Raw genomic sequence first — 10783 nt, forward strand, 5'->3', positions numbered from 1 at the left:
TCCCAACCCCAACCCCAACCCCCAACCCCAACCCCAACCCCAACCCCAACCCCAACCCCAACCCCTGTTTGCATTCCAACAGGAAAATTGCACAATTCATTATAAGCTAATAAAACAGGAACTATTTCAAATAGAATTATCATCACCAATGACCGAACCAAGAGTATTGACGCAGATGACTCGCTCGAGGCGATCAATGTACCAGCAGAAAAGGATACATCCAGATCAAGGCGAACCGCCAAAATATAAACAAGAATATAAAGAAAATGAGGGCCAATACAGAAACTGGAAAGAGCGTTGGCCAAGGCTCACAGATGAATACTGACTCAGGAATATGTATTTCATGGCAGTTTCATGGCGACTCGGCCTTTCGAATAAAATAATAAATAATGATAAATTTGTTCAATAACAATAATAAACTATGAATTAACAAAACTCAAAATAAAAAAAGATTGGGTACTATTTGCTCGGCGAGACCATCGGCGAAGGCACATTCGGCAAAGTCAAATTGGGGACCCATACTCTGACTGGTTAGCGCGTGGCAATCAAAATCCTAGTCAAGGAAAAAATAATAGATGTCGCAGATGTTGAACGAGTCTCTAGGGAAATCCACATCCTCAAACTCATACGCCACCCTTCTATCATTCAGCTCTACGAAATTATCGAAACCTCGCGCCACTTGTTTCTAGTGATGGAATACGTTGAGAACGGATAATTATTCGATTATATCGTCAAAAATAACAAAATTGAAGAAATCGAGGCCTGTCGCTACTTCAAGCAGATCATCAGTGGAGTGGCCTACCTGCACCGCCTCAACATCGTCCACCGCGACCTCAAGCCCGAAAATCTACTCATCGACTGGAAGAACTCCCTCAAAATAGTGGACTTCGGCCTCAGCAACACCTACAAGAAGGACGAACTGCTCAAAACTGCATGCGGCTCCCCCTGCTACGCTGCTCCTGAGATGATCGCCTCCAAGAAGTACCATGGCCTCGAAGTAGACATCTGGAGTTGCGGGGTCATTCTGTTCGCGATGGTCTGCGGGTACTTGCCCTTCGAGGACAGCAACACTTCGCAGCTCTACAAGAAAATTCTATCTGGAGAGTATATTCTCCCAAACTTCGTCAGCACTCACTTCAAGGATTTGCTCGAGAAGATCCTCAATGTGGACCCCACAAAAAGGTACAGCATTGAATAAATATACGCCCATCCCTGGTGCCAGCAAGTGTCCGAAATCCCCCTCAACAGCGGAATAATGGTCGGCTACCATCGCATGCCAATAGACACCAGCATCCTGAACAAGCTCACTTAGTTCAGCTTCGACACTGAGTACTCGACGAGATGCCTGGAAGCTAACAAGCATACCCACATCACAACAACATACTACCTGCTGCTGAAGAAGCACTTGAAAGGCGGTCATTCGAGCAACGCAGATTTGAGTTCCCCGAGCTTTAACTATAGCGAAGTCGAGCCGTTCAAGAGGACTGGCGACATTAAGCCTAAATATCAGTTCTTCGGCGGGAGCGAAGAGAAGAACCTGATCATCGATTTGGACGCCAACGACATCCAGATTGGAAAGAAGGTCGATAGGACTATGTTCAGTATCAAGCCTAGCACATCCAAGCAGAAAGAGAAGGTCTTTATCCACTCCAACGAACACAGGAAATCCAACCAAGTCATCAACCAATTGCCGGAAAAGACCATGGACACAGGCTCCAATAAGCAGTTTCACGACCTTAGGATGTACTTGAAGCCTCCTCGCAAGAAGGAGTTCTATTCGGAAGCCAAGAAGAAGAAAGAGTAGAGGCATCGCAATCATAGCGTGTACTACGAACCCAAGAAATAGAACCTAGTCAAAGACAGTGACGAGCAGTACATCATCCGATTGCAGACTGACCAGTCCGAGGAGAAGAGGAGAGCTAAGTCGAAGTATACGAAGATCAGATCGTATAACCGGAGCAGCAAGTTTTCCAAGAATCAATGAGGCCATCCAAACCGATTCACACATGCATATGTTACTTTCCATTGTTTATTTTTATTGTATGGAGTGCAGCAGTCATGGACTCAATTAGCGTCTTTTGCTTATGGTCTCGAAGTAGTTTTGTTTGCGCATCTTCTCGATTGCCTTATCACATAAAGCATATCTCAAGGGCCAGGAGCCTAAGTTCATAATGGAATGCTCCCATTTTTTATGAATCTAACAATAATAAGAGCAAGATATAATATAATAATAATGGTTTATACGCATGCATGCAAACGCAGTTTCTATTTAATTTAAATGATTTCCATATTGTTCTCTGTCCTTCTGCTGATGCTCTCCCATGCAGCACTGTCTTCCTCCTTGTCAAATGCATCTCGAATGGTGCACACTTCCGAAGAAGAAGTGCGAAAGAGAGTGGCTATGTCTTATAAGAACTACCACTTATACCCATTCGCCATCGCGAGTTCCCCACAGGACTTCATTGTGAGCTTCCAATCCGTCGAAGAAGTGAAAGGATAAATGAATGTTCTATGGGTCGATTCTAGTAAAAATGCAGTCAAGAGACCATAATATCAAGAAACATAGTTCGTGTACATGAAGGTCATCGACGAAACAATGCGCTTCATAGTTTTGTAGGCCAAATTCTACTTTTAATATGGCATTCAATTCACTGCTGAACCCCAGCATCGCTACAGGATCATCTTTAGCAACAATGGCCTTATGGTCAAAATGGTGCAGTTTGCATTGTCCTATGTCGAGCCGTCAAAAATATCGATGATGACCAACACGAGCAATATCGTGCAAGTCGCAAATATGAAGGCTGAATCAATTATTGAGGAAGTCAGCAGCATGCTCAAACAATCATAGGAAAACCTGGTGGTTCAAGAAAACATACAGTAGAATATAAGCGCAGATGTGAAAAGCTACCTAATCGGATGCATTTGGTAGATTGCATTTGTGATAGGAGTGCTCTGCCTTCAAATCTATCTATTCCGGAGGACAAAAAAGAATTCGATAATTTGATAATTTGATAATTTGTAATATTTCTGTGCGTTCATCATGGATTCGGGCATCGAGTGCTGATATGATATGTGTACATATGCATATATAGGCACAGAGATATATAAATATGAGAAGTTTATGCAAATTGCCGGAATTTTCGATTAATTTATCATTTCGTCACTAATCATTTCATCATAATTATCGAACACTTCATCGACAGAGCCCATGTATACCTACATAATGAAAGGAGAAGGGAGTAGGATGAAGATGAAGAGCTCATCTGACCACGAGCTCAAGGCTCTCAGGGATAAAATCTTATCTATGTTCCCAGATATGGAGAGTGATGTCAAGAAATTGAACAAGCGAGATCTCATCTAGCTGCTCAATATCACGCAGCGAGAAAATCAGGCCCCTGCTCAAACCAGAAAGGACATGATTGTGTAAATCGAGAAGCAGTTCCCTGACATGAGGGAAGAGCTCAAGCTGCTGGACGATCACGAAATCAAAGAAATATACCGGCAAATTTGGTCCAATTTGCTGCCCAACCCTCAGAATAGGCCCTTCGAAGAGACCTTCAAGTCTCAGCAGTCGGGTCAGTTTCAGGAAATAACACTAAACAACTTTAAACTGCCGGAGAGCCCGCAACAGTTAAATGTTTATGAGATGAAAAAACTATTGATCGAGAGGCTGCCCGAGTATCGAAACGAAATCCGAAACCTTGCAGATTAAGAAATCAGAAAGATGTACCGGGATCTGCAAAAATAGCAAAGAAGGTACAGGCATAGTTCCTACGCGCAACGAAATACTTATGCAGGCGATGCGGTAAATCTGGAACTTGATCAAAATAAAAATTAAGTTTAATTCGATTTCCGCGATTATTACAACATCTCACAAACTTAAAACCCGATCAAGTCGTCGTCAGACGCGACTCAGGTGAGTTTCAGTAGATCTCGCAGGAAGAGGAGGGCGACAACGATGAAACAGAAGTGCAAGCTGATTTTGTGCTTGGACAACGAAGACTTTGAAGGGGGTGGGCTCAAACACGAAACTAAAGAGGGACTCCATAAAATATCGTAATGTCTCCGCAATGGATTCAAGACATGATGTTTTATAGACCATTGATTGTTAATGCAGGATATGAATTGAAAAATAATGGCATAATGATAGGATGAGAATAGAGTAGTGTAAATGTATGGGAAACGACAATAGCAATGAATGATTGACCACTCAGCACCTCAAACTGTTTCCGTCGATGTCGGTTCCCTGCAAAGGTCGGCAACTATTGAGAATTGCAAACTGTTCGGAGGACCATTGATTATGGTTATGATTATTATTATTATTAATAATATTGCCACCCATTTAGACACATGCGCACAGATATGCTGAACTTATACTAATTGCATCTGCTGATAATATATAAATCTATCAGAAATGTACATAGCCATCGTATCTCTTCTACTGACTCTGACTCCGATCTGCTCATTTTCAACGAACGATACTAAATTGTGCGAGGGCAATCGCTTTAAGCATAAATCACAATATGCCTTAGGAAGAATGACGGACCTCAACCTGACCTTTAGCCAGCTCACGTATCATGTCGGTGATGTCACGTATAAGGATGAAGTGTTCCGCACCTACCGCATCGAGTCGACTGAACTCAGCCTGACATTCTTGCCTGGCAAGCAAACTGCCAAAGTCTAGGGCATCAATCATGTCAGATTTACAGGCGGTTCGCTCAGGATCAACTTCAAATTCAAATGGTACAAGAAACAGCTCTCAGCCGAAACATCCGGCGACGGAGAAGGTAACTAAGTTTGTCATCATTTTAGGGACAGTCATTAGCGATGCCGTGACCTTCGTGAAGGAACTGGACATAGGACTCGAGACGAAGGAGCTGGAATGGAACTTAGTGTCAGCAGACCCCATTACTCTGAGCAATAGTCTGAGCCTGCAGAAAATATCCCCCTATAAGGAAGCAGATTACGATGTGATTAATGAAATGCTCAACAGCCTCAAGAACAACCAAACGACTCTCAAAGCGAATCTGATCATAGCCCTCAACAAGGACTATTTGACAACACTGGCCAAAGTGGTGCACGCGAATAACGATGTATGACTTACCTAATGTTTAGACTGATTCTGAGCCGCGTTCGATCTTCTACACCTACTCTGATTATCATGGCTACATCAGGATCGATTATGACAACATAATGCTCAATCTGACCCTGGAGGATGGACTCGACTTGCTCATGTCGCAGACCATCGCGAACTTTTCCGAGTTTGAATGCGGAGAAAAGGTGCCCAATGAGCCAGAAGATACCAAGATCTTTGGAGGATTACAATAGTTCCTCAGCAATTAATTCCTAAAGTCCAATTTGAAGTACGCGCTGCAACGTGGAAGCCTCGACATCACTCTGTCAGAAGAAAATTGGCAATCCCATGCCTTCCAATTCTTCGTGGGCGATCTCCATGAAGTGATGCCCAACACAAAAAATTAGTCCTCCCTGGACTCCATCAACGGGAGTTGTAAGGCACTCGACGATAAAGCGTTCTTCTTTGGCAGGAAGACCGACTCCTCCTATGACATCAAGGTGAACTTTACTTGCGACTTATACTACAACAGGACCAAAATCCTGAATGTCCTCATTTTGATTAGCTATGAGGTCGCCGTTGAATTAAAATCCGATGAGCTCAATTTCTACATTCGTGGGATTTCTGGAGAGCCTAAATTTACCGAAACCAAGGGCTATGAAATCAAAAATATGGAGCTGGCAAATTTCATGGTCGCTGAGACAATATCCATGGCCAAGAATAGTTATGTCCTGGGCTCGAAATACGGCAACGTGCCTGTCAGAAGGTCGCCAAGGGTTATCGTCCGCAATTCATACCTCTTCATGTACGATGCAGCCGCCAAATGAACGCAATCCACCTTAATTAAACTGAGCTTAAGTATCATCATGCTAATCACCATTATAAATCATCATGCTCATCATTATAATCATAGGTTATTCATCGTTTTGTCTTTTTATTCATTGCTGCAGTCATTCGACCCAGGATTTATAGTTCCGGAGGGGATAAACATTGACGGATTTATTAATTTGAATATTCCTTTGGTATTTCTTTTGCTGTTTGTAGAAACTTTTATGCTCGTTCTTCATCATTCCAGTGCTGGGCTTCATTAGGAGCAGTCTCTACACCAGCCGCACATTCTCCAGCTGCTTAAAGTGCTTGTCCGTGGGCTTTAGTCTGCCACTGCAAACGTACACGCATTTTGAACTTGAACTCGCTGATAGGCTTCGAATGAGATTCACGGAGTCAAGCGGCCTGGTTTGCAGGATCGTGAGAATCTGCTTCGAATGCTTTCGATCTGCAGCATTCTTGGGCATCTTTCTTTTACCCGCTGACAGCCGTTATTTTAGAAAAGGGAGTTAATGATGTCTTTCTACCTTTTAATTGGTGTGCTGCCTTGGCTTTTATTTTGCTATTGTGAGGATGGAGAGTTTACGCTTTTCAGTGTTAGACTGGATCGTATGGAAATTGTATTTGCTAGATTATCCGATCTTGGTGGGGCTCTTGGAATTGATCTTAGTGAATGGGTGCTTGCCCTGATAAATGTATCTGTTTAATGCTGTTGACATGATCCAGGCCACTTTGGGAGTTTCGGGAGTAATATTATTTTATTTCGTATAGAGCATATAATAGGATGCCCAAAGTAGTGATCAGGCACTAAAATACAGATTGTGTCTCGATGGCCGATGATTTCCCACAATTATATTAAGTATGCAACAATAGATGCGGAATCAAGGCAGGTTTATTCTGATTGGGCTTTTGCTGTTATTTACCATTCTTCCTTCAGTCATCGTGCCACTATATGACACAGTTCGCCCAAAATCATCACCGCCCCCTACTTTTGCTCGGTAATCGCCAGACCGATCATTGGTTCTGTCGTTTGCTTTGTCGTAGGACTTGAAATTAGCTTGACGGCCATTGGCTTCGTAATGCCCTCGCCCAAAAGCTGCCCTATCGCTCCTTTATTGCGGGTTTTCCGGGTTGAGACGCGTCCTAAGAGCCTCGATTTCAACCATCAGAACGATCATCGTGGCCAGAATCTCCTCATAGCGATCTTTGTAGGAGTTCTGCTCGACATGAGACATTCTGGCGTCGCTCAACTCCGTTTTGAGGCTCGAGTTCAGGATGTTGAGCCGATCTATTTCCACGTTGAGCATTTGCTATAGTAAACAGACTAATTACCCTGGCCAGTATCTCTTCCTGATTGCTTTTGCGTCTATGCTCTTGATCGCTGGGCTCAGATACGGCCTCCTCGCCGTTGTAGTTCTTCACGAAGATGCAATGCTAGTGCTTGCAGTTTCTGAGCATTTAGTTCTCTTGCTTGTACTCATGCGCGAGTTTATTCAGCATTTGGAACTACTGTTTGAGTTTGCCCAACCTACCATTAATATGAGCCTTACTTAAATTAGTACTATGTCTGCTTCTTGCCTAAGCTCTCATGCCTGGAGGCCAGATCGAGATGGAGTTGCTCGAGGAGTGTGTATCTCTGTTGGAGCTCGATCGAATGGCTATTGAGTTAGGTCTTCAATTGGTTCTGGTTATTGTGAGGAGTGAGGTTTTGCCGATGCCTGAGGCTTTATTTTTCAAGTTGGTTGATGACGAGAGTGAGCCTCTCTATTTATTGGCTCATCATCGCGATTTTACCTTCATAATCCCTCAGTATTTCTTGGAGCTTCGATACCTTTTCCTCATACTTGGCGGCGTTGCTGGCATTTGAGTGGCTCTTCTCTCTTTGGTGGGTGCTGATATTTACATCAACGCTGCTCATTCTGGCTCTGTTCAAGAGGTCCTGAATCTTATCCCTCAGCTCGCTCTCAAGCGCTTGCCACTTATTCTTCTCCGCCTGCAGCTTGCCAGATACATTCTCGTTTTCTTCCTTCAGCTCCATGATTTCGCGGTGCATCCGAGCGCATTTGTCCTCTGAGTTGCGCAAACTGTTCTTGATGGAGATGAGCTGCTTGCTGAAGTTCTCGTTCTCTGAGGCCAGCAATGACATCTTTCTCTCGTAATGTGCCTTCGCTTCGTCGTGCTCCTGGTCGCGTAGCTGATTCTTATTCTGTAAAGTGTACTTCTCTAGTTCTGCCTCTTCCAGCTTGGCCTTGATTTTGTAGTACTCGCTCTTGAGGTCTGTGCCCATGTTCAGGACTGAACTTTTCTATGAAGACAGCTGTCCAATTTGTTATTTGTACTTGAGAAGCTAATTGGCATAGTGAGCTTTTTCATCAGCGGCTTTGCGCTGCAGCATGTCGACATGGGAATTAAGTTTGTTATGCTGCCTGATAAGCTCTTCGAGTTCCTATTCTTTGCGTTGGATTTGCCTGCGATATTGCTCATCGTTCTTCAAGAGGATGCTCTGTTTTTCTTGCAATTTGGCTTCGTAGGCCTCCGAGAGCGTCTGGAGCTCTGTAATTTATTCAATGTCACTACAGAGCATGTCATTGAGCCTGCCTATTTCCGCAGCCAGCATATCCATATTCTTCTTGTTCTGCGTGCTCACCTCATCGTCCCGCATGATTGTGCTCCTCTCCAACTGCACAATCGCATCCTTGAGCTGCCCGATTTCCTTGTTTCTACTGGCAATCGTGCTTCTGCTTTACTCGACAATGCTGAGGAGTCGCTCAGTTTCATCAACTTGATGCCGATACTTGGCGTTGATCTGGGTAGTTTCCTCGAAGATGGCTTGCAACTTGGTCTCGAGTTATCGGTACTGACACTTGGATTTGTGGAGTTCCTGCTCCTTGGTCTGAGTCTCTTACTTGATCTGGTTGTGTTCGCTCTCCAACCTCTAATAGTTCTTGTAGATCTTGCTGTACTATTTCTATATTTTGAGGATGCTGTTCTCGACTTCCATGTATTTGTTTTCGCGGTCCTGCTTATGTCTGTTCATCTCGTGCAGTTCCTCCACGACGGCATTGTACTTTTCGATCATAGACTGCATTTCCTTGTTTTTATGCATTTCCAAGCTCTTTATCCTGCGCTCGTACTCCTACAAATGCGCTTTGTGCTCTTTGCTGTATACTGCGTATTCGTGCAATTGCTGCTATTTGTTGCGACACTCCTGCTGCAGGCTGTTGCATTGATCCTGCTGGTACTTCAATTGTGTCTGCAGCTTGTATGCACTCTGCTCCAGATCGCGGGCCTTGGACTCCATCTCTGACATTTCTTCGTTCTTCTTGGTCAGAGTCTAGAGCTTGTGCTCGAGCCGCACATTGGACTGTTTAATCTACGAGATGAGTGCTAAGAGCTACTTATGGGTGTTCTGCAGGGAGGATAGCTCCCCGAACAATTCACTCACTTCCTTCTATTTTCTGGAGAGGGCATGCTCTAAATCTGAATTGTGGATGTTGAGCTCTGCGTTGACCTGGGTGAGCGTGGTGATGGCCAGCTGATGTTCCTCGAGTCGATCAGATAGCTTCTGGTTGGCGAAGGTGAGCTTCTGCCGCTCGTTCGTATGCTGCTGAGACTTGAGTTCGATCTGATGCTACAGCTCGTCCTTGTGCACATGCATCTTTTTAATATTTGCGACAGTTTGGCTGGCCGTTGCCAAATTGTGTTCCAATGTCTCAATGTTCCTTTTGTCCTTGATTATTTGCTCGGAGTATTACCCCAGCATCTGATTAAGGCGGTGGATCTCTTATGCGATGATCCCATAGTTCTTCTCGGTCGCCTCTCTCGATTCGAGTGCCTGCTCATACTTTTGAGCATATTCCGTATTTGTGTTGGTGAGTTCCTCGATGGTCCGCTTATAGTTGCTCAGTTTGTACTCGAGTTATCTGACCGCGTTGCCACTTTGGAGGTATTATTGGTTGAGGCGCTCGAGTTTCTCTATTTTGTAGAGGTGCTCCTCATTCTGCAACTTTACGCTGCAAAAATGTTCAGTAAGTGCCGCGATTTTGTTCTGGGCACTGATGTTGCTCTCAGTGAGAGCTTCGATCTCAGAGTTCAGGGATTTGATGGCATTGGCAGATTTCTAGAGTTGCATGTTATTCTGCCATTGCTCTTCGGCTTACCGACGCAGGCTCTTGGCTGACTGTTGATATTATTGATTTTCTTGTTCGAGCAAGTTCATCTCTTTGGCCATGCTCTTGAGTTCCTTGTTGACGGAGGAGAGCTTGGATGCTTGGCGCTTGTGCTCGTCTTGCAGCTTGGCGTTCATGGCTTGAAGGGATTGGTACTGCTGGTGCAAATAGGGTATTTTGTGTTAAAACTGCGCCAACCTATTGAGTATCCCCCGCGTCTGTTCAGCCCCTGCCTGGATTTGCCCGTTTAATTGATCGATTTCGGCTTTGAACTTATTCTTAACCTTATCTCGCTGGGCGTTGTGCTCTTTGGTTATTTGCTGTATTCGCTATCTCTGCTCTTGGATAACGTTCTCATAGTTCATCGACACGCTGATCCGGAATTGCTGTTCTTGCTCCTCTTTCATCATGTGCTTGGTCCTATTGCTCGAGACCAGTTCCTCTTCCAGGGATCTGATTTTGTTGAGGTTGTATGTGTTTTCCTCGAGCAGCTCGCTGTTCACGCGAGTCAGCTTGCGGTTGCCCTACTCCAGCTGTTACAGCTTTTTGCTGACCACGAAGTAGTTCTGCTGGTACCTTTCTATTGAGTTCTGGAGCTCTTCCCCGTTTTTGTTGAAGAGGGCACGGCTGTTGTTGATGTTTAGGGTCTCTGAATTCTCAAGTGCTGTGATCTTGTACTCAAGGCTTGTGATTTACTGGTCCTTTTGGAGCA

At 44.4% G+C, this 10783-nt stretch overlaps 1 pseudogene; it reads left to right on the forward strand.

Annotated features, from left to right (window-relative positions):
* The first annotated feature begins 676 nt into the window (after positions 1–676).
* LOC148298352 (uncharacterized) lies at positions 677–1804 on the forward strand (annotated as a pseudogene).
* The last annotated feature ends 8979 nt before the right edge of the window (positions 1805–10783 follow it).

Source organism: Brachycentrus maculatus, unplaced genomic scaffold (assembly GCF_059751285.1).
Source record: "Brachycentrus maculatus isolate JH-2025_06_01 unplaced genomic scaffold, ASM5975128v1 h1tg002163l, whole genome shotgun sequence".
NCBI lineage: Eukaryota > Metazoa > Arthropoda > Insecta > Trichoptera > Brachycentridae > Brachycentrus > Brachycentrus maculatus.